The sequence below is a fragment of the Dama dama genome, chromosome 28 (genome assembly GCF_033118175.1).
Source record: "Dama dama isolate Ldn47 chromosome 28, ASM3311817v1, whole genome shotgun sequence".
NCBI lineage: Eukaryota > Metazoa > Chordata > Mammalia > Artiodactyla > Cervidae > Dama > Dama dama.
Window position 1 is genome coordinate 33,170,449 of NC_083708.1, and position 26,208 is coordinate 33,196,656.

General features: G+C 37.0%; 1 non-coding gene across 1 annotated transcript; it reads left to right on the forward strand.

The window, feature by feature from the left end:
- Nucleotides 1-22,530: 22,530 nt before the first annotated feature.
- Nucleotides 22,531-22,637, forward strand: LOC133048352 (U6 spliceosomal RNA). The gene has a single exon (XR_009691014.1). It is a non-coding gene; the product is annotated as a U6 spliceosomal RNA (small nuclear RNA).
- The last annotated feature ends 3,571 nt before the right edge of the window (nucleotides 22,638-26,208 follow it).

The window sequence follows — 26,208 nt, forward strand, 5'->3', positions numbered from 1 at the left end:
TTATGAGAGTTCAAACTGGAAACCTCTAAGTTCTCTCTCAGTATCTAGAATATCTAGAGAGCTTGGTCCAGAGCTGCAGCCTCTGGTCAAGGTTCTTTACTAACCAAGCGTTTGACTTCTGCCCTTTTCTGTGTTCTATGTCTACTTCTTAATGACCTGTGTGTCTTATAAGTTTATAATTCATCTTAAAATTTATTACCTACTACATTCATGATCATATTTAATTCCATCTGATCTCATTTGGAATGTGCATTCTAAATTCAATCACAAAATTCTGTTTTTTAAAACATATTCTTTTATATTTGGGATTACCTCATTACCCTAACTAGAGTATAAATTTGTTCATGGAAGTAATAGTATGACTTCCCCATTCTTTTAACCACAGAGATCCTAGCAGTGAGCCCTTGACCTTCTGTAAACCTAGTGTTTGTTGGTTAAATTTACTACAAAATGCAAATATTGTTGTTGTTCAGTTGCTGAGTCCTGTCTTATTTGTGGCCCCATGGACTGCAGCACGTCAGACCTCCTTGTCCTTCACTACCTCCCAGAGTTTGCTTAAACTCATGTCCATTGAGTCGGTGATGCTGATAATTTTCCCTATGACTATTTAAAGTTAATTATAATCTTACTTTTATTTACATGAATTTTATAATGTACATCTCTTCTCCCTAACATATGTCAGAAATATAAAGTTGGAGTGGTACATTTGACCCCAAGGTCACACAGCTGGAAATTAATGATATGAAGAACATCTTCCAACTATTAAGAGCTAGAGGTGAGTCATTTGTAATGGAGATAAAGCTTAACTTCATTCCAGTTTATTGTATTATATGCATATGATCACATTTTATATGAGCCAAATGAGAAAGATAGTGTCTCAGACCTGTATGTTATAGGCTGTTGAGAGGAGATCTGTGCGTTATGAAAGAGCAGAGCGTTCAGAAGAGATATCTTAGAAAAGAGGGTTGAACTGAGTCAAGGGAGGATATTCTTATTTCAAACAGGCCAATCTCAGAGAGGCTAACCACTTTCAGTGAGATTCTGCTGGCACAAAGGAGAGCCATGTCTGATGTTGAAATTGTGCTTCTGGGAAACAAGAGAAAAAGGTATAAATCAGAGAGCATAAACTGTAGGGCAACGCTGACATAGCAGAATACAGAGGAATTTGGTAATTCATTGTAGAAATGTATTTCAAATAGCTTAACGTTATTATTTTATTAAATTGATTTTATCAACTAGGATGGTCCAAATTATGTTTTGTTTGCTTAAATTAGGCCATTAAGTTTATTTTATGCATATGTAGGTATATGAACAATTTTGAAGTTTAAGAATATAGTAGCTATAAATCTCAGTACTCATTTAAAATAATTTAGGGTCCAGACTTCACTGACATTATGTGACAGTTTAGCCAGTTGTTAACTTGGGATCATGAAAATGAAGTGATAGCTTTGCAGACCTGAGCCAGGTGTCACCTCATGTGTGTATGTGTTAGTCACTCAGTCATGTTGGACTCTGCAATCCCATGGACTGTAGCCCTCCAGGCTCCTCTGACAATGGAATTCTCCAGGCAAGAATGCTGGACTGGGTAGCCATTCCCTTCTCCAGGGGACCTTCCTGGCCCAGGGATCCACGAACCCAAGTCTCTCACATTGCAGGCAGAATCTACCATCTGAGCCACCTACCTCACACTTCTCTAAATTAAAAGTGGCCAGGATGCAGTAAATTACTCAGAGATTTGAGGCTTTCAACAAAATATACCTTACTTGTGCAAAACTCACTTGCAGCTGACCTTTTTACTATTTCCTCCCATCTGTACCCACCTCTGTTACATATGGTTATTGGCAACTGACAGCAACAAAATCATGATTTTTTTTTCAGGAAAAGATGAAAAATATTCCTATTGAGTTTATCTGGGGGTAATAATGAGCTTTAAATTCAAGGCAACAGAAAATCACCTATGATATTTGTGCATTAGAATGACACAGGTATGTAAAACAGTGCAGGTGCTTTCTTGATTTTTTAATATTTTGCCCTACATTGCTTCTTTTAAGCTTTGAATTTAATTTTGGACATAGTTTTTTCCCTTGACTAGATGGGGTAAATTTTGACCTTGACTACTTAGAGGAGACACATTTCCTGCTTCTTAACTTACAGACTATTTTAAACTCCCATACCTCTGTTTACCAAGAGAGAAAAATGAGACTGGTGGGAAGACTATTTCCATAGGATCCTTTCATGAATATGGTCCCTCAGTTACAATTCAGTCTTATCTCTGGTAGTATGCTTCACAATGGTTCTCTGTTTTCCCCTTTGATGAGAAAGAAAAGATTGTCACAGTGAAGTAACTCCAGGATCAGCAGCCACTCATGTTTACCATCATTCCAATAGCCTTGAATATGACATCTATCTCTGTTTCCTCATAACACTTCTTTTTGCTTTCCTTTTATTGCAATGCATGCATGCTAAGTCGGTTCAGTTGTGTCTGATTCTATGCAACACTATGGACGATACCTCGCCAGGCTCCTCTGTTCATGGGATTCTCCAGGAAAGAATACTGGAGTGGATTGCCATGCCCTCCTTCAGGGGATTGTCCTGACCCAGGGATTGAACCCTCCTGTACTGCAACTCCTGAATTGCAGTCAGATTCTTTTACCACTGAGCTGCCAAGGAAGCCTTTTATTGCAATAGCTGTATAATAACCTTGCTATACAATACCTATTTTCTTCTTGTGGAAAAGCGTCAATTAAATGGTTGTATTACTGAATCATTAGACTTGGACTTGGTCTGGTTATTCATCTATGTATGTCTGGTTTAATGGAATTAGATTGTTTACAATATTTACCTGCCACACACACATTAGTGAACCTGCTATAGGCTACAACAGAAGCTGTTCTGTTGGGGGCAAGATCAGATAGAGATAATAGATTCTCCTTTGTCCAAGGTTATGAAGAAATTGTCTATTTATTTAAATGCTTCCTGTTTAGAAATAATTGTTATGACGATCACAAGTGATTCTGTACATCAGCGATTCTGCCAGAATTATTTGGATTAAAAACATTTAACAGAACTCTCCATTCATATACACATGCACTTTTCATGGTTTGTTGTTCACTTGAAGATCCATTCATAATTTAAAAAACAATAGTGGAAATATTAGTATTTCCTTCTTTTTAAAAGAATTAGTTGCATTACTGGACGTGCTTATGTGTTTATTAACTTTTCTTATCTCTTTCCTTTTATCCTGTAATCCTTAGGTGATTTTCTGGGAATTTGTCCTCAAATCCACCTTTTCTGTATATTGTCTACCCTTTACTGTGTGCACACTGACCTCTGGCCACATCAAACTATTTGGCGATTCACAAAAGCATCAATACTCTTCTTATCTTGTGAGTTTTCATACTTCCTACTTGTTTTCCCAGGAGTAATTTCGCTCTTTTGTCTGCCTAGTTACTTTTATACTCCTTTGAGAGTTAAATCATTGAACAATTTTTTTGTGTGTGATTACTATGTACCAGACCCTGTGAAATAACAGAATAGAGTCCCTTTTCTCACAGCCTATTTAGTCCCAGCATAAGGGTGGAGAGTGCAGTGAGACTTCCGCACTGCCACCTCATGGGGTGTGGATTCGATCCCTGGTCAGGAAGCTAAGATCTCACATGCTGCAGGCAGTGTGGTCAAAAAATACATTAAAAAAAAAAAAAAGAAGAAGAAGAATGGAGAGAGAAGTGTTAAATAAAATACACAAATATAGAACTGTAGACTGCAATAAATGTAATGTGAAAAAGTAAATGAATCAATAACACTGCAATTGAGTGACCTACACCACGTTAAGGAATCAGGGAAATCTTACAGAGAATATAGATGTGGGTGAAAGGACTATTGGTCAAAGAGACTGTGGCTCTGTAGAAACTGATAGGAGACAAAGTGGCTGTAGAATAGCAAATGAAAAGCTCAGCAGTATAGGCTGAGGTTGCAGTTAGACCTGGACGAGCCACACTAGATTTTTAAGGCTAAGGTACTGAGGTGAAGGATGTGAGCTCGTTTAGTCGCTAAGTTGTGTCTGACTCTTTGTGACCCCATGGACTATAGCCCGCCAGGACCCTCTGTCCAGGCAAGAATACTGGAGTGGGTTGCCATTTCCTTTTCCATGGGATCTTCTGGACCCAGCGATCGAACCCGCATATATGTAACAAGCACTGTAAATCAGTTCAGTTCAGTTCAGTTCAGTCGCTCAATCGTGTCCAACTCTTTGCGACCCCATGGACCGCAGCACACCAGGCCTCCCTGTCCATCACCAACTACTGGAGTCTACCCAAACTCATGCCCACTGAGTCGGTGATGCCATCCAACCATCTCATCCTCTGTCATCCCTTTCTCCTCCTGCCTTCAATCTTTCCCAACATCAGGGTCTTTTCAAAAGAGTGCATCAGGTGGCCAAAGTATTGGAGTTTCATCTTCACCATCAGTCCTTCCAATGAATATTCAGGACTGATTTCCTTTAGGATGGACTGGTTGGACCTCCTTGAAGTCCAAGGGACTCTCAAAAGTCTTCTCCAACACCACAGTTCAAAAGCATCAATTCTTCAGCACTCAGCTTTCTTTATAATCCAACTCTCACATCTGTACATCACTACTGGAAAAACCACAGCTTTGACTAGACAGATCTTTGTTGGCAAAGTAATATCTCTGCTTTTTAATATACTGTCTAGTTTGGTCATAACTTTTCTTCCAAGGAGCAAGTGTATTGTAAATCAATTGTATTCCAATTAAAAATAAATAATAAAAAATAAAATATAAATAAATAAACTGTAGAAATCAAATTTTGTCCATACATTGTAAGGCTAAAAATAAAAAAAAACTGAATACCAACACTGTAATCCAGTTGGTAAATTTCTTCTCATAGAAATATGACTTAGCAATTGTTAGACTACTTACATGTATACTAGTGTTGAACATATAAGCAAGTGGATTATAGAGATCACTTTCTCAGAGAAAGAGGGAACATTGGAACTATACACTATCTTTGAAAAACTTTTTTAGATCTAATTATTCAAAAATAAAGAGGTTTGAAAATAGATCTCGATAACTGTCTAGGATGAATTCTCCAACTTTGTTCTTTAAGGACTGCTAAACTGAGGTTCTATTTTATAATTTTTATTTGGAAAGCGTTTGATCCATAAGAACATGTAAAAATAATACAAAAACTCATGAAGTTCCCTTCTCCATGTTTTCCCCAATAATGATATCCTACCTAACCATAATACATTATCAAAAGCATGAAGTTGATTTTAGTGCAATATTATTAACTCAAAAACAGACATTATTAAGATTTCACCAGTTTTTACATGCACTTGTTTTTTGGGATTGAGGTAATTATACTCCTATGAAACATTATCTCGTGTAGAATCATGTAAACTTCAGCACAATCAGGATATACAAAGTACCCCATCACCATAAAGAAACCTCCTGTCATTGCCCATTAGTAGTTATACCCACCCATCTACTTTAGCACCTGGATTTTTCTTAGCTGCTTTGCATCACTGTAATTTTGTCAGGTTGAGAATGTCATGAAAATAAAATCATAAACTATGTTACCTTTTGAGTTTATCTTTCTTCAGTTAGGGTAATGCCCTGGAAATCTGTTGAAGTTATTGTGTTTTGTACATTTCTTTTTATTCCTGAGTGAAATGCCATTGTGTGGCTATACTATGGTGTCTTTATCCGTTCACCTACTGAAGGGACATTTGGGATACATCTAGTTTAGGTTATCACAAACAGATGTAATAAAAATTCATGTACAACTTTGTATGTGCATAAAAGTTTTCATTCTCTAGGATTAAGCTTCAACAGTGGGATTGCTTAATTACATGTTGTTGTTGCTATTGTTTAGTCCCTAAGTTGTGTCCAACTTGTTTGTAACCCCCATGGACTCTAGTCTCCCAGACTCCTCTGTCCATGGGATTTCCCAGGCAAGAATACTTGAGTGGGTTGCCATTTTCTTCTTTAGGGGATCTTCCTAATCCAGAGGTCCAACAGACATCTCTTGTATTGGCAGGCAGATTCTTTACCATTGAGCCAGCAGGAAAACCCAATCATATGTTAAGTCTATGTTTAATTTTATAAGAAATTTCCAAACTGTCTTCCAAGTGGCTGTGACATTTTGTGTATCACTCAACAATGTAAGAGAGATCTATTTGCTCCATATCATTGGCAGCATCTGGTGGTGTCAGTAGTTCATAAAACCGATTCAAATAAGTATGCAGTGATATCTCACAATTGTTTTATCCGTTTCTCTGATGACTAATGGTGGCATATATATTTTGAAATGTTTATTCACCATTCCTTTATCCTCTGTGATAAAGTGTCTTTCAAGTCTTTTGCTAATTTTCTGGTTGGACCGATTGTTTCCTGACTGTTGAGCTTAGAGAATTCATTTTCTCTGGATACAAGTCCTTCAGGAAATACTGTATGTGATTTGAAAATATTTCCTTCCAGTCTATGGCTTTTCTGTCTTTCTTTGAAAATAAATGGTTTTATTAAAATAAGAATATTCATAGTATATTACATTAATTAAAAAGCTTTCTGTGTCTCCTAAGAAGATCATTTGCAGTGTGTTTTTTTTTCTTAATTTTAAACAGGTTCATTATATCTTTTTAATGGATGATGCCTTGATTTCAAGGCTAAGAACTTTGTGCGTAAGTCATGAATATTTTCTCCTATGTTTTCTTCTAAAAGTATTATAGATTTATGTTTTATATTTATATCCACAATGAACTTTGAGTTAATTTCTATTAGATATAATACTTAGATCAAATGTCATTGTTTTTGTTTATGAATGTCCAGTTATTACAACACCATTTGCTAAAAAATCTATTTTTCTTGATGTAATGGCCTTTGCAATTTTCTCAAAATTCAGCTGTACTTCTGTAATTTTATATGTGGGACATTTATGCTGTTCCATTGGTCTGTGTGTCTTCTTCTGCCAATACAATGCTGTATTGATTAACTGCTCCTCTACAGTCTCTTGAAATTAAATTTTGTGTCATAATTTCTATAAAGAACATTTGAACTGATTTCCATTTTCACAAAAATGTATAAGAATGTTTATTTCACTCTACTCTTTCAAACATTGAGCATTACTCTGTTTTTAAAATTTTGCTAATTATGAATTGGGCTTCCCAGGTGGCATTAATGGTAAAGAACCTGCCTGCCAAAGCAGGAAATATAATAGATGTGGGTTCGATCCCTGGGCCAGGAAGATTCCCTGAAGGAGGGCATGGCAACTCACTGCAGTATTCTTGTCTGGAGAATTCCATGGACAGAGGAACCTGGTGGGCTACAGTCCATGAGGTCGCAAAGCATTCAACATGACTGCTTGCATGCAGTTATGAATTAATGTTTTGTCTTTTCTATAAATGACAAGCTTTGTGTTTACAAATGTTTTCATATTTGTTATTTATTTCACATATTTACTAAATATGACACAAATACAGGAAAATTCACAAATTATTGTGAATAATAATATTTGCAAAATGACTAAACCTATGGAATTAGCACTAAGATCAAGAAATAAACTATTTCTAAAAGCAGAGACATTACTTTGCCAACAAAGGTCCGTCTAGTCAAGGCTATGGTTTTTCCAGCGGTCATGTATGGATGTGAGAGTTGGACAGTAAAGAAAGCTGAGTGCCTATCCTTTTGAACTGTGGTGTTGGAGAAGACTCTTGAGAGTCCTTTCACTGCAAGGAGATCCAACCAGTCCATCCTAAAGGAGATCAGTCCTGGGTGTTCACTGGAAGGACTGATGTTGAAGCTGAAACTCCGATACTTTGGCCACCTGATGGGAAGAGCTGGCTCTTTTGAAAAGACCCTGATGCTGGGAAAGATTGAGGGCAGGAGGAGAAGGGGACGACAGAGGATGAGATGGTTGGATGGCATCATCGACTCAATAGACATGAGTTTGGGTGGACTCTGGGAGTTGGTGATGGACAGGGAGGCCTGGCATGCTGCAGTCCATGGTGTTGCAAAGAGTCAGACACGACTGAGCGACTGAACTGAACTGAAGACAAACTAGTGGTTACCAGTGGGAAGAGGGAAGTAAGGAAGGGCAATATAGTGGTAGAGGATTAAAAGGTACAAACTATTATGTATAAAATAAGCTACAAGGATATATTGTACAATAAAGGGAATAATGGCCAATATTTTATAATAGCTATAAATGGAGTATAATCTTTAAAAACTTTGAATCATTGTATTATACATCTATAACTCATATAATATTGTACAGCAACTATAACTCAATTAAAAATATTGCTAAGACCTTAAGACTGTTCTCATTTACCTAATCAGTTACTATACCATCCTCAAAAGGTAATTACTCTCCTTTTCAAGCCATAGATTGATCTTGCTGTTTTTTAAACTCTTATAATGAATTGTGTGATGTGTCTGTTTTTTCCACTGAATATTATATTTCTGAGATTCATATATGTTTTCCATGTAGTTGTAATTCATGCATTCTTATAGTGTTTCCTTATACAAAGTCATACAATTTCTTTATTTGTATTGCTATATGTGAGTATTGGGTTATTTCTATTTACTGGATAGTAGTCCTCAAAATGTTTATTATTGTAAATATACTAATTTTTTAAAGTTTCTTCCACTGCTTTTATGGTTCACAAGTTTTTTGCAATTTGGAAATTATGATCAGATTCACCTATACTTTTCTAGCTGTTCAAAATGGTTTTATCTTAAATATTTAAGTATTAAATATAGCCAGAATTAATTTAGTTAGTGATGTACGTAACTATGTTTTTCATCCAAATAGTTAAATGATTAATTTACCTTGAACTTTTAATCTTTTGTGAAAACTTTGATCTGGTAAATTATTAGTAGATGTGTGTATTTACATGTGATTTCTCAATTTCAATGTTTACATTGATTGTAAGCCAAAGCATTAAAGTTTAGTTAAAAGGATGAAAAGACTGTTTAACATTTGATTGATCCTAAATTTAATTGAGATAAAGAAAAGTACACACTACATAAAACCCAAGACATTTTTGTATGCTTTTTGTCTTTCCTTTATCATTCAGTCTGACAATGCAGTCCATTATTTTATTTTTTGAACTTTCAAAGTGTTCATCAAATTCATGACAACTAATCCAAGCACAGTTTACTTATTTTGTTAACTTATAGTTAACATTTGTATTAGAAATACAAATATATGTATATTAAAATATGCTCTCTAGTTAGTAGATTTTTTTATATGATTCTTTTGTAAATTGTACTCCTCATTCATATCTCTGATGAACTTAAAGGAAAATGTCTCATCTTCCTTTGGAATACTCTGTCAAACCTTTCATTTTGCCCCATTGTCAAGTGATGCTTCCAGTTTCCAACCATATCTACTAAGACAAGCACATGTGTGTCGTTTCATGTAACTGTCAGCACAGCCAGGGTACAAACTGATTCCTCAACAGGAAGAAACACTTCCTGTGTTACACACTTGTTTGTGTCACCTGTTAATATTCACAAATGCTCCCCGAATTTAACACCTGGAAATCACTGATCTGTTCTCCCTCACTATACCTTTGTTACTTTGAGAATGTCATAACAATGAGATGATGAATTATGTAACCTTTTGTGTTTGGCTTTCTTCACTTAACATAACACCCTTGCAGTCCACTGAAGTTATTGTGCTTTGTTCATGCCTGTTCATGTCAATTCATACATTCCATTGTACAAATACACTAGAGATTTTTTAATCCAATCACCTATTAAAGGACATTTTTTAAAGGACATTCTTCCACTGCTCTTATGCTTCACAATTTTCCCCCAGTTGAAATTTGTGATCAGATTCACCTATATTTTTTTAGTTATTTGAAATGATTTTATCTTAAACTATTTAGCTTATTAAATACATGTGAAATTAGCTCAGTGAGTGTTATATTATAAATACAATTTTTTTTTCATGCAAATAGTTAAATGTTTGAACCATTAGATGATTACTCCACCTCTGAGCCTTTGATTGTTAGTGTAGACTTTGTGATCTGGTAACCACTTCAGTATTCTTGCATTGAGAACCACATGAACAGTATGAAAAGGCAAAAAGATATGACACTGAAAGATGTACTCCCCAGGTCTGTAAGTGCCCAATATGCTACTGGAGAAGAGTGGAGAAATAACTCCAGAAAGAATGAAGGGGCTGAGCCAAAGCCAAAACAGCGCACAGCTGTGGATGTGACCGGTGATGGAAATAAAGTCCAATGCTATAGGGAACAATATTGCATAGAAACCTGGAATGTTAGATCCATGAATCACGGTAAATTGGAAGTGAGCAAACAGGAGATAGCAATAGTGAACGTCAACATTTTAAGAATCAGTGAACTAAAACGAACCTGAATGGGTGAATTTAATTCAGATTACCATTATATCTACTACTGTGGGCAAGAATGCCTTAGAATAAATGAAGTAGCTCCCACAGTCAACGAAAGAGTCCAGAAGATTTCAGGACTTGGGTGCAGTCTCAAAAATGACAGGATGATCTCTGTTCGTTTCCAAGGCACACCATTCAATGTCACAGTAATCCAAGTCTATACCTCAACCACTAATGCCAAATAAGCTAAAGTTGAATTGTTCTATGATGATCTGCAAGACCATCTAGAACTAATACCAAAAAGAAGATGTGCTTTTCATCACGGGGGACTGGGATGCAAAAGTAGGAAGTCAAGAGATACCTGGAATAACAGGCAAGTTTGGTCTTGGAATACAAAATAAAGCAGGGCAAAGGCTAACAGAATTTTGCCAACAGAACACACTGCTCATAGCAAACACCCTCTTCAACATCACAAGGACATCTACACATGGACATCACCAGATGGTCAATTTTGAAATCAGATTGATTGTATTCTTTGGAGCCAAAGATGGAGAAACTCTACAAAGTCAGCAGAAACAAGTCCAGGAGCTGACTGTGGCTCAGATCATGAACTCCTTATTGCCAAATTCAGATTTAAATTGAACAAAGTAGGGAAAACCACTAGACCATTCAAGTATGACCTAAATTAAATCCCTTACGATTTTACAGTGGAAGGGACAAATAGATTCAAGGGATTAGATCTGATAGAGTGCCTGAGGAACTATTGACAGAGGTTCATAACATTGTATAGGAGTTGGTGATCAAAACCATTCCCAAGAAGAAGAAATGCGAAAAGGCAAAATGATTGTCTGAAGAGGCCTTACAAATAGCTGAGAAAAGAAGAGACGTGAAAGGCAAAGGAGAAAAGGAATGATATATCCATCTGAATGCCAAGTTCCAAAGAATAGGAAGGAGAGATAAGAAAGCCTTCCTCAGTGATCAGTGCAAAGAAATAGAGTAAAGCAATAGAATGGGAAAGACTAGAGATCTTTTCAAGAAAATTAGAGATAACAATGGAATATTTCATGTAAAGATGGGCACAATAAAGGACAGAAATGATATGGACCTAACAGAAGCAGAAGATATTAAGAAGAGGTGGCAAGAATACACAGAAAAACTGTACGAAAAAGAACTTAATGACCCAGATAACCACAATGGTGTGATCACTCACCTAGACGGACATCCTGGAATGTGAAGACAAGTGGGCTTTAGAAAGCATCACTACGAACAAAACTAGTAGGTGATGGAATTTCAGTTGAGCTTTTTCAAATCCTTAGAGATGATGCTGTGAAAGTGCTTCACTCAATATGCCAGCAAATTTGGAAAACTCAGCAGTCGCCACAGGACTGGAAAAAGTCAGTTTTCATTCCAATCCCAAGGAAAGGTAATGCCAAAGAATGCTCAAACTACCGCACAATTGCACTCATCTCACACTCTAGTAAAGTAATGCTCAAAATTCCCCAAGCCAGGCTTCAGCAATATGTAAACTGTGAACTTCCAGATGTTGAAGCTGGTTTTTGAAAAGGCAGAGGAAGCAGAGATCAAATTTCCAACATCCATTGGATCATTGAAAAGACAAGAGAGTTCCAGAAAAAATCTACGTCTGTTTTATTGACTATGCCAAAGCGTTGGACTGTGTGGACCACAGCAAACTGTGGAAAATTCTTCAAGAGAGAGGAATACCAGACCACCTGACATTCCTCCTGAGAAATCTGTATGCAGGTCAGGAAGCAACAATTAAAACTGGACATGAAAAAACAGACTGCTTCCAATCAGGGAAAGGAGTATGTCAAGGCTGTATACTGTCACCTTGCTTATTTAACTTATATGCAGAGTACATCATGAGAAACGCTAGGCTGGATGAAGCACAAGCTGAAATAAGATTGTTGGGAGAAATGTCAGTAACCTCAGATATTCAGATGACACAACCCTTATGGCAGAAAGTGAAGAAGAACTAAAGAGCCTCTTGATGAAAGTGAAAGTGGGGAGTGAAAAAGTTGGCTTAAAGCTCAACATTCAGAAAACTAAGATCATGGCATCTGGTCCTATCACTTCATGGCAAATAGATGGAGAAACAGTGGAAACAGTGGCTGACTTTATTTTTCTGGGCTCCAAAATCATTGCAGATGGTGATTGCAGTCATGAAATCGAAAGACGCTTACTCCTTGGAAGGAAAGTTATGACCAATCTAGACAGCATATTAAAAAGCAGAGACATTATTTTGTCAACAAAAGTCCGTCTAGTCAAGACTATGGTTTTTCCAGTGGTCATGTATGGATGTGAGAGTTGGACAGTAAAGAAAGCTGAGTGCCGAAGAATTGATGCTTTTGAACTGTGGTGTTGGAGAAGACTCTTGAGAGTCCCTTGGACTGCAAGGAGATCCAACCAGACCATCCTAAAGGAGATTAGTCCTGGGTGTTCATTGGAAGGACTGATGTGGAAGCTGAAACTCCAATACTTCGGCCACCTGATATGAAGAGCTGACTCATTTGAAAAGACCCTGATGCTGGGAAAGGTTGAGGGCAGGAGGAGAAGGGGACGACAGAGGAGGAGATGGCTGGATGGCATCATCGACTCAATGGACATGGGTTTGGGTGGACTCTGGGAGTTGGTGATGGACAGGGAGGCCTGGGGTGCTGGGGTTCATGGGGTCACAAAGAGTCGGACAGGACTGAGCGACTGAACTGAACTGAACTGAACTTCTCCAAAATCACATATACATTGGCCTCCCCGCTTACCTCTTCAGAGAAGTTCCTCAGAGCTATTGAGAGGCTGTGTCCCAGGCAATAATCCTCAGAAAGCCCCCAAATAAAACTGAAACACACAGGTCTTATGTTGTGTGTTTTTATTAATTATTCTTAAATTTTATTAATATATGACAAATACAGAAATCTGTAAATCATATATGCACAGACTGATGAATATTAACAGAGTGGCCACTAAGATCATAAAACAGAATATTATCTAGACTGTAGGAATTCTCTCAGTTACCTCAGCAATTCCAATTATTGGTGTCCTTTATCTCTCCCAGAACATTCTAGAAGAAAGTTTAACATTTATTTTTTGTGTCATGGGCAGGGTCAGAGGAGAAGTTTGTAACCCTGCTTTTCCATCAAGTTCTGATCTTCATTGTGAAACATAGATTGATACATCATTAACTTAGTCTGCTATGATTTCAAATACTCAACAACATGCAATAAATTTTTTATGCTCCATGATTTGCCAAGGATATTTAAGAATAAATATATTTTACTACTAATACCCTTAAGGTCATGTATTTTTTCTTAAACACTTTAATATGTACCATTCTAAAACATAATTTTTACCTCTCTATTTTATTCATATTTTTTTCTGAATAGCATCATGATGACAGACATTGATTATTTCTTAATTGTGTAAGATCTTATTGAAGTTACTGTAAATACTAGTATTTTTAAAAATTTGTTTTTCTTTGTCACATTTATTATCAACTTTCATTTTGATTACTCAACTAGGTCAGTTATAAAACATTTCTCATACTCATATGAGCTTATTATTTCTACCATGCCAATAATTAACTTTACACAAGAAATTCTGATAGCTGAAAAATGTCAAATTATTTATCTTCATTAAAAAATGTGCTCAATAATGGTTTCAATCTTCCATCAAGTAAAACTATAGCAATTACATGCCTGAGCACCTTCTGGGAGCTTGACTTCATTTCTTGAATGTCTTTGAATCTTATTCTTTTTTCAATATTAAAAATGAAGAAACACTTACTTTGAAGGGGAGTGTTAAGAACTATGTTACATGATAGATGCAGTTCACCAAGTGCAGTGCATGGCATTTATTGAAATATATTTGAATATTCTACTCATGTCATTTATTTTAGGTTTGTTTTTCCATCTAAAGAAAGTTTATTTAATGGTAATGATTAATGGAAGTTGAACAGATAAGAAAGTGGACTCTAAGTCATTTTCAGAATTATTCGATACTAAATTTGTTTCTTAGCTCATCCGTGTGCAAGGAAAATTGAAGTATTAAGCCCCATGGAGAACTCTCAATATTCAGCTGCATGAGAAGAGATTACGGTGGGTTGTAGGAAGTGTTTCCATGACAGTGCTACCTCCTCACCCAGACTTGTGCATGTGCTTGTCCCATCAGAGACTGGAAACATCACTTCACAGTGGAGCAAGATGAAAGTTTTGACAGAGAATTACAAAAGAAGATGAAAGATTTTCCCTTGAAGTTCATCTGGGGTATAGATGGGGAGTAGAATCAATGCAGAAAAAAAAAAGTCACATAAAAATCTACTAAATAGAGAACATATTTTAATATACATATTAATTTGTATTTCTCATATAGATGTTTATATTAAAGTGTTATAAAAAGAATTAGTAAAAATCAAACTGTGATAAGTTGAATGAAACCCTAAAATCTCAAAAATGAAAATTATTTGAGAGATACTCTTCATTATTAGCCTATATGATAAAGTGAACAAATGAAAGCATGCAACAGGAATTGTAAATGTCTTGAGTGCTTTCTGTAGCATGCATTATTTCTTTACAGTTAAATATAGGATAAATCAAGCATTAAAAAAAAGTCATTTCATTCTAATTTAACTTTAATTTTTTGGGTACAAATCAGCATGCCTGTCAAATAGAGAAATCATATAAAACACATGCATTTGTTTAATAACTGATCAGATCATGAAGTTTACACTAAAGATCAAATGTTCAAAGGAAAGAAACTGTCTGGTACCATGGATCCTTTGCTGCAATGCTTGTACCTAGACAAATAGCTCCTTGGGCAACAAAATACGAAGAAGCTATAAGGGACTAAAATTAACTGCCTACTTGTGCAGTGGGGGCCATTTATGACCAACAAGGGGTTTCCCTAGTAGCTCAGCTGGTAAAGCTGGTCACTTGCAATGCAGGAGACCCTGGTTCAATTCCTGGCTTGGGAAGATCCTCTGGAGAAGGGATAGGCTACCCACTCCATATTCTTGGGCTTCCCTGGTGGCTCAGCTGGTTAAGAATCTGCCTGCAAGACTCATCAAGAAAATAAGAGAGAAGAATCAAATCAACAAAATTAGAAATGAAAAAGGAGAGGTTACAACAGATAATGCAGAAATATAAAGGATTATAAGAGACTATTATGAAAAACTATATGGCAATAAAATGGATAACCTGGCAGAAATGGACAGATTCTTAGAAAAGTTCAATTTGCCAAGACTGAACCAGGAAGAAATTATGAACAATCCAATAGAACCCATTGATAATTTGACAGGGATTATACTGAATCGGTAGGTTGCATTTGGTTGTATGATCATTTTTGCAATATTGATTCTTCCTACCCAGGAACATGGACTATCTCTCCATCTGCTTATGTCATCTTGGATCTCTTTCATCAGTGTCTTATAATTTTCTGTGTACAGTTCTTTTGAAATTGCAGTTGTAATAAAAAATCTCCCAAAAAACAAAAGCCCAGAACCAGATGGTTCCACAGGAGAATTCTATCAAACATTTAGAGAAGAGCTAATACCTATCCTTCTAAATCTCTTTCAAAAATTGAAGAGGAAGGAATACTGCCAAACTCATTCTATGAGACCACCATCACCCTGATACCAAAACCAGACAAACACAACACAAAAAAAGAAAACTATAGGCTAATATCACTGATAAACATAGATGCAAAAATCCTTAACAAAATTTTAGCAGAATTCAACAGAATTCAACATTAAAAAGCTCATACACATGATCAAGTTGGGTTTATGCCAGGGATGTAAGGATTCTTCGATATACACAAATTAATCAATGTGATACACCATATTAATAAATTGAAAGATAAAACATATGTTGATCTCAGTAGATTCAGAAAGCCTTTGACAAAATTCAGAACCCATTTGTTATTAAAATGCTTCAAAAAATACTGTTGTTTCACCATATTCTCAATGGTGAAAAACTGAAAGCATTCCCTGTAAGATCAGGGACAAGACGAGGGTGTCCACTTTCACCACTATAATTGCACATAGTTTTGGAAGTCCTAACTACAGCAGTCAGATAATAAAAAGAAATAAAAGGGATCCAGATCGGAAAAGAAGATGTAAAATTCTACTGTTTGCAGGTGACATGATACTGTACATAGGAAACCCTAAAAATACTATCAGAGAATTACTAGAACTTATCAGTGAACTTACCAAAGTCACAGGATACAAAATAAATACACAGAAATCACCTTTATTTCTATATACTAACAATGAAAAATCAGAAAGAGAAATTAAGGAATCAGTCCCATTTGCCATTGCAACAAAAAGAATAAAAGATCTAGGAATAAACTTACCTAAGGAGACAAAATAACTCTACACAGAAAATTATGAGACACTGATGAAAGAGATCAAAGGTGACATAAACAGACGGAGAGATATTCCATATTCCTGGGTAGGAAGAATCAATATTGTGAAAATGACTATACTACCAAATGCAACCTACTGATTCAATGCAATCCCTGTCAAATTATCAATGGCATTTTTCACAGAACTAAAACAAAAAATTTCACAATTCATATGGAAACACAAAAGACCCCGAATAGCCAAAGCAGTCTTGGAAAGAAGAATGGAACTGGAGGAATCAATCTTCCTGACTTCAGATTATACTACAAAGCTACAGTCATCAAGACAGTATGGTACTGCACAAAGACAGAAATATAGACCAATGGAACACGACAGAAAGCCAAGAAATAAACCCACGCACCTACAGGCACCTTATTTTTGACCAAGGAGGGGAAAATATACAATTGGGCAAAGACAGCCTCTTTGATAAATGGTGCTGGAAACCTGGACAGCTACATGTAAAAGAATGAAATTAGAACACTTCCTAACACCATACACAAAGAGAAACTCAAAATAAATTAAAGACCTAAATGTAAGACCAGAAACTATAAAAACTCTTAGAGGAAACAATAGGCAGAACACTCGATGACATAAATCAAAGAAAGCAAGATCCTCTATGACCCACCTCCTAGAGTAACAGAAATAAAAGCAAAAGTAAACAAATGGGACTTGATTAAAGTTAAAAGCTTTTGCACAGCAAAGGAAACTATAAGCAAGGTGAAGACAACCGTAGGAATGCGAGAAAATAATGGCAAATGAAACAACTGACAAAGGATTAATTTCCAAAATATACAAGCAGCTCATACAACTCAATATCAGAAAAACAAACAACCCAATCAAAAAGTGGGGAAAAGACCTAAACAGACATTTCTTCAAAGAAGACATACAAATGGCTAACAAACACATGAAAAGATGCTCAACATCACTCATTATTAGAGAAATGCAAATCAAAGCCACAGTGAGATATAACCTCACTCCGGTCAGAATGGCCATCATCAAAAAGTCTATGAATAATAAATGCTGAAGAGGATATGGATAAACGGGGACGCTCTTGCACTGTTGGTGGGAATGTAAACTGATATAGCCACTGTGGAAGATGGTATGGAGATTCCTTAAAAAACTAGGAATAAAACCACCATATGACCCAGCAGCCTCACTCATAGGATATACCCTGAGGACACCAAAACTGAGAAAGGCATATGTATCCTACAGTTCATTGCAGCACTATCTACAATAGCTAGAACATGGAAGCAACCTGGGTGTCCATTGACAGATGAATGGATAAAGAAGTCGTGCTACATACACACAATGGAATATTACTCAGCCATAAAAATGAACACATTTGAGTCATTTCTAATGAGGTGGATGAACCTAGAGCCTATTATACAGAGTGAAATTAAGTCAGACAGAGAAAGATAAATATCCTGTACTAATGCAAATATACAGAATCTAGAAAAATGGTACTGAAGAATTAATTTGCAGGGCCGCAATAAAGAAACAAACATACAGAATAGACTTATGGATATAGGGAGAGGGGAGAAGAGGGGAGATGTATGGAAAGAGTAACATGGAAACTTACATTACCATATGTAAGATAGGTAGCCAACGGGGGAATTTGCTGTATGGCTCAGGAAACTCAAATGGGTCTGTATCAACCTAGAGGCATGGGATGGGGAGGGAGAAGGGAGGAGGTTCAAAAGGGAAGGGATATATGCATGTGTATGGCTGATTCATGTTGAAGTCTGACAGAAAACAATACAATTCTGTAAAGCAATTATCCTTCAATTAAGACATAAATTAAAAAAAAAAAAGAAGAATCTGCCTTCAATGTAGGAGACCTGGGTTTGATCCCTGAGTTGTGAGTTTCCTTTGGAGAAGAGAATGGCTAACCCACTCCAGTATTCTGGCCTGGAGAATTCCATGAACTGTATAGTCCATGGGGTCGCAAAGAATCAGACACGACTGAGCTAATTTCACTCACTCATCACCAACAAGATAAAAAAAAAACAAAAAAAAACTGCTGCTTCTGAAGAGTCGGTAGCAAAAGCAGGGTACTCTGCATGCCCCCTGTCCACAAACACCAAGAAAGGGATGGGCAAACCACTGAAGCAACACTTCTAGCCTGACCCCTGGACACACCCCACTCTCAACCCATATAAGGATCCAGCTCATCCCATCTCAGCGAGGGATCAAGCAAAGGAATCTGTTGCTTGTTGCTGCATCCTCCTACTACAACAAGGGCCCCAGTAAAGCCTTGTCTGAATTTCTTCTTGCCTCTGATCACTTTCTGTTGATTCAGGAGGCCAAGAGCCCTGGTCATTAACAGGAGGATTATCTATCTAATGGCCTAATCATTTAATTAAATGGGGAAAAAGTAGCTGTATCAGAGCATATCATTCAGCTAACTAATTCCACATATATTTAATAGCTAAATATTTAAGATAAAATCATTTTTGAATAACTAGGAAAATATAGGTGAATTTGTTTATTGAGATTTATTTTAATTCCCAAATGGAGAAAAATTTATGAAGAGTAAAAGCAGAGGAAGAAAATTAAAAGAAAAGGTTAGTAAATTTAAAGTCAAACATTTCAAGGCACCACCCTCCACAGAGTAAACAAATATAACTCAGTGTTCATGTACAGTGAACAAATGTACAAATGTTCATGTACAAATAAGCAAACTGTGAATTTCACATAAGCAAGTACAATGCATCAATAGGATGCCTGAATTTCAACTATGTGGAAGACATACATGAAACTAAAACACACAATAATATTCAGTGGGAAAAAAGCCATCACTTACTCATGATTCAGCATATAATTTAAAAAATTGCTAACATTAATGTATTGGTTTAGAAAGAAAATGATTATCTGTGGGGTGTTGTATAGTACCAGTCAGTCGATGAGAATTCCCAGGGCTGTGGTAATATTCTGTTTATTGATTTTAATGCTAATTCCACAGTGTGGTCACTTTATTCATATCTATCAAGCTGTACAGTTATGATTTGTGAAGCTTTCTGTATTTTTTCACATGTTAATAAAATTAGTAAAATAACTCATGAAGTGAAAACATTCTACTAGACTAGGGAAAAAAACAAACTTGCAATTGACTGAAAAAACAGATGCTGATTCAAAAGAATAAAGTTTATCACCTGAAGAATACTCAATGTTACAGAGAGCAAGGTGAAATAAATGCAGTCCTATACAGATTTGGAAATGGAAATCAGTTCAAATGTTTTAACAATCTGAAACAAAATCAACAGTCTCAATAATAGTCACATTTTATAATCCTGTCATTTTTTTAAAAATCTGACCTCCATTTATGTGAATTTTCTGAAATTTTACTTTCATTACATTTCATTATTCAGTTAGCATACTTTTCCATTTCTAACAAATTAGCTTATTTGTATTGCACATATAAAATATCTATTTATACCTCAGTGGAGAATATGAAGTCTGAGGTTTTATCTCATTTTTGAAACACTTTCTCCTGTCATCTTAATCAAGCACTTTGTTATAAATAAGCACTTTGCGTACTTCTAACAAGTTTTGGCAAAATAGAGTACTTAATGAATATAATACACATTTCCACTTCCCAGACCTAAGCATATATTAAGAAAATAAAAGCACATAATTTCTGCCTCCATTGATTTTTCATTGTTGGGCAATGAAATTCATTCATGTTGTTGTATGTGTTAATATTTTGTTCATTCTTACTTCTGAATAGTCTGCCATTGTATATTTTTAGTCTATTCACCAGTCGATAGCCATTTGAATTATTTCCACTTTGTCTATGGTGAATAATGGTGCCATGAGCATCTTATATTTTCATTACTTATGTTTTCACTACTTTTGGGTAGATATCTAGAAGTAGAATCTCCAAACTGTTTCCCAAGGATACTGTGCCGTTTACATTCCCACAGTGTGTGAGGATTCACGTTTCTATACATCTTTGCCAATGCTTGTTAATGTCTGTTATTTTACTTTGGTGGTGGTGGTTTAGTCGGTAAGCCATGTCCAACTCTTGTGATCCCATGGACTGTGGCCTGCCAGGCTTCTCTGTCCATGGGATTCTCCAGGCAAGAATACTGGAGTGGGTTGCCATTTCTTTCTCCATATTTATACTGAAGAGACTTTAATAATATTGTAGTAGGTTAATAAGTAAAAATTTCAAATAATAGAACTATGTATAGCCATATTGGCACCTGAGGCAGAGGAAAGATCAGTAATTATTTTAAATTTGAATGTTTTAATCAATGACCTTATATCAGTTTTCATCTTTAAAATATTGAACTCAAATACTTTCATCTTTATTACTGGCTTTTGCATACCACCTTCAATTTTGCACCCAAGTCAAGTGCCTCATTCATTCCTCATCATCCTTGGTGGTTCAAAAGACACTCAGGTTTTTCTGGTTTCTATTCCCAAGGACATTAGGTAGAAAGACAGGGAGATGCAATCATGGTGAGCCTTCAGGTAAGGGAGGATACAGTGCATAAATCAAAGTGTTCAGTGGACAAAGAAAATGAAGACATAGTATTACCACCCCCAAGTAGATAGCCAAGATGAGCCATTAGAGATATGGGAATTACTGGGAGGAGAGCTGCTGACAAGTGCCCAAGACATTAAAACATAGATTATTGGATTTGACCACATCAGTCCAAACATATCTCAATGTGCTATAGTCACTGTATTTAAATAAATTATACTTCACATTTGGTAGTATTTTTAGTGGTTTGATTCTTGAGGAAGTGAGACTGTTTTGAAAATATGGATTTAGAACATTTTCCAACTATAATTTTGACATAAAGTTTTATTTAAGAAACTTCTTAATGTTTATTTGGATGTAACTTCTAACTTAGTCTTTCAATTTATTCTTTAAAGTATCAGAATGTTCCATCTTTGTGTAAAAGCCCTTAAGACATGAACAAGTGTTACTGACGGAGTTGGTATTAAAAGGTAAATATTGACACGGAGGCCATCAATATTAGGCACATTCTCAAGGGTAAGCACTTAATGTCTCCCCTGCAATTATGAACTAGTTTTATGGGATTCAGCTTGAGATACAGAGTGTCTCCTGGTGCACGTGTAATTTTTACTCAGGGAGACTGGGATTTCTCTCTTTCTGACATTGATGCTCCATCATTAAAAACCACCACACTATGTCAAAGAATGTTTAAACTACCACACGATGACACTCATTTCACATGCTAGCCAGATAATGCTTCAAGCTGGGCTTCAACAGTAGGTGAACCAAGAACCTCCACACTGACAAGCTGGATTTAGAAAAGGCAGAGGAACTAGAGATCAAATCATGATTAGCACTGGATCATACAAAAAGCAAGAGAATCGAGAAAAACATCTACTTCTGCTTCACTGACTACGTTAAAGCCTTTGATTGTGTGGATCACAACAAACTATGGGAAATTATTTAAGAGATGGGAATACCAGACCACCTGACCTGCTTCCTGAGAAATGGATATGCAAGTCAAGAAGCAAAAGTCAGAACCAGAGATGGAAAAATGGACTGGTTCCAAGTTGGGAAAGGAGTACGTCAATGCTGTATATTGTCACCCTGTTCATTTAACTTATATGCAGAGTATATCAGGCAAAATGCTGGACTGGTAAAAGCACAAACTGAAACAAGATTGCCAGGAGGAATATCAATAACTTCAGATATTCAGGTGACACCACCTTAATGGCAGAAAGGGAAGAGGAACTAAAGAGCCTCTTGTCAAAAGTGAAAGGAGTGCTCGTTTCGGCAGCACATATACTAAAATTGGAATGATACAGAGAAGATTAGCATGGCCCGTGAGCAAGGATGACACGCAAATTCGTGAAGCGTTCCATATTTTTGAAAAAAAAAAAGAAAGTGAAAGGAGAGTGAAAAATCTCAATCCTGGCTTAAAACTCAACATTCAGAAAACTATGATTGTGGCATCTGGTCCCATCACCTCATGGTAAATAAATGGGGAGACACTGGAAACAGAAGCAGACTTTACTGTCTTGGGCTCCAAAATCACTGCAGATGGTGACTGCAGCCATGAAATTAAAATATGCTTCTTCCTTGGAAGAAAAGTTGCAACAAACCTAGACAGTGTATTAGAAAGCAGAGACATTACTTTGACAACAAAAGTCCATCTAGTCAAAGCTATGGGTTTTCCAGTAGTCATGTATGGATGTGATAGTTGGGCCATAAAGAAGGTTGAGTGCAGAAGAATTGCTGCCTTTGAACTGTGATGTTGGAGAAGACTCTGGAGAGTCTTGGACTGCAAGGAGATGCAACCAGTCCATCCTAAAGGAGATCAACCCTGAATATTCATTGTAAGCACTGGTGCTGAAGTTGAAGGTCTAATACTTTGGCCACCTGATGCAAAAAGCCCACTCATTGGCCAAAACCCCTGATGCTGGGAAAGATAAAAGGCCAGAGGAGAAGGGGACAATAGAGGATGAGATGGTGGGATGGCATCACCACTCAGTGGACATGATTTTGAGCAAACTCTGGAAGATGCTGAAGGACAGGGAAGGCTGGTGTGCTGCAGACCGTGGGGTTACAAAGAGTGAGACACAACTGAGTGACTGAACTACAACTATGATCCAGCCCCTGGGTGCTTGAGCAAACGGGGAAATAAAATGAAGGTTTAATATTTAGTACCTAATACTGGAGATCACACTAAAATTTAACACACTGTTTGGTATACAAATAATTGAGATGATTCTGGTGAAAAAAGTGTGAGAATTGCAGTAATAGGCTCTTCTACTAACTGGGAGCTAGACAAAAATCATATGACATCTGATCTTCAATTTTCTCTTCTGTACAGTGAGATTTATAATGAATAAGTGAGTGAAATTTGCTCAGTCTTGACGGACTCTTTTTGACCCCAGGGACTGTAGCCTGCCAGGTTCCTATTTCCGTGGAATTCTCTAGGCAAGAATACTGGAGTCGGTAGCCATTTCATTCTCCATGGGATCTTCTCAATCCAGAGATTGAACCCAGGTCTCCTGCATTGCAGGCAGATTCTTTACCATCTGAGTACCAGGGAGGCCCAAGAGTACTGGAATAGATAGCCTATCCCTTCCCCACGGGATCTCCCAAATCTAGGAATTGAACTGAGGTCTCCAGCATTGCAGGCAGAATCTTTACCAGCTGAGCTACCACTCTCCCTTAATTTATGTATTAAAAAAATTAGTTTAAAAGGGAAAATAAATAAACATTAAAAATGGCCCAAAAGAGTCCATTTACCAATGAATTTCTACACAGGGTTTTGTCTACAAATCTCCACTTTGCCTGCTTCATCTTATTCTAACCATACTACACAAACGAAATACCAAAATGAAGTCCATGGCTATGAATGGAATACTTGTGTCCCTCCAAAATTCATATGTTGTAATTATAACCCCCAAGGTGATGATGTTGGGAGGTGAGTTCTTTAGGAAGTATGAATGGGGTTAGTGCCCTTGTACAAGAGGCCCTTGTAAGCTGCCTGCTCCTTCTGCCATGTGAGGTTACAGTGAGTGGACAGCTTAGGAAGCAGATTCTCACCAAACATGAAGTAGGTGTCACAACCATGACTTCCCAGCCTCCAGAACTGTAAGAAATAAATTCAAATACTTAGAGTGTTCTGTTTTGTCGTGTCAGCCCAAATGGACTAAAATAAATACTCCTCCATATTCCTTTGCTGGTGTTTCATCAAAAAATCAAATTCAGAAAAAAACAAAAGATTTCATTTGCAGCTTGGATACAGATGCAGTGACAGATGCAGAAGTGTTGCTATGCACTTGCATCTGCAGCAGCAAAACTGCCTCAAGTGAAAACAGCTCTGAAGGGCATCCCAGCTTCTGAGCCCGTGTTTATGGTCCCCTGTGGATTCTGTTGCACCACGCTGCAGCTTAACATCTCCCTGAGCCCTTTCTTGCTTCCTTCACTTCCTCAGAGGTATTGTCCCTGAGACTGTTTTCCAGGTTGCATGCACATCTCAGTCTGTTTCCTGGGAAATCCAACCTAAAATGACTTACAACATAATTTAAAGCATCAGGGTGAACCAAACATAGAACAACAATAAAGCAGAACATATGAAGACATTTTGGTGGGATGAATCTTGAGACATTGCCCTTGGTTCCCCATAGACTCTAAGTGGTGCTTGGAAGTGGTTCTGGGTGGGGGTTGTTAAAGTGTGGGTGGGGTGTTGTGGCTGTCACAGTTAGCAGGGTGGCTAGGAGTCAGAGACACTAACTGTTTTCTGATAGAAGAACAGCGTCACAACATGACAAATTGTTTCTGAATCCTGCACAAATTCCTCACACTCCACTGGACCATCATGGCTGTGAAAAACATGTGTAACTACCTATCTGACAATGTAAATTAAAACAGCATGAGGGGACTTCCCTGGTGGCCCAGTGGTTAAGAGTCCGCCTTGCAATGCAAGGGACACCAGTTCAATCCGTGGCCCAGGATCCCACATGCCTCAGAGCAAAGAAGCCCCTTCACCACGACTACTGAGCCAGTGCTCTGGAGCCTGCAAGCTGCAACTTCTGCGCCCACGTGCAGCAGCTCCTGAAGCCTGGGCACCCACAGCCCGTGCTCCACAGCAGGAGAAGCCACCCCAGTGAGAAGCCTGTGTACCACAACTGGAGAAGCAACCAGGACAGCACAGCTGAAAACAAGTGCATCTTCAAAAACAATTGAAACTGCATGTGAATCAATAGGAGAACTATGAAAAGAAAGGTGACCTTTAATCTCAAAGTGTCACTTATTCATTTATTAATTTACTTATTTATTTATGAGCGGGAGGGGGAATTTGAGAATAAGATGAATTGGTAATACAAACAAAATAATTTATTTTTGCACACATGTCACAGAGTGTAATCCATTTACTTGATTGTGGGAGAATTAAATACAATTAAATGTCTTGAATTTGATTCAGTCCTAGCACCTGGCTTCCAGGGAGCCAGCTTTGCCAGTGAATAAGCAGAGAATCTGTTAAAGATCCCTGTGAATATGAAATCATAAAGGTCCTATAGATACACTTCAAGAATTTTGGGTCAGCTATTTCAAAAGACAGCAGAGCTTGTTCTGGAGCAAGGGGGATGAGTTTCTTTACTATTGATGGTTTATCATTTTATAGTGAAAAAAGAAGCAAAAAATAAGCATGTGTCAAGCTTATCTGACATGTCAATTTTATTACTAATTTATGTAAAATTTCTTGAGAACTGCCATATGATACAAATGCATCTATACAGTTTCATAAGAAACTTTTTGTTCATAATCGAGTTCCTTTTGCAAAACACAGAGTGTAATCCTGATGCTTATCCTAGTGAAAATAAAAATGATGATAAATTAAAATATCTCTTTTGATAAAGAAAAGTACACCATTGTCACCTGTTAGGTAATAAGTTAGGCGTGAGCCACAGGGGTTGGCCTAGCCGA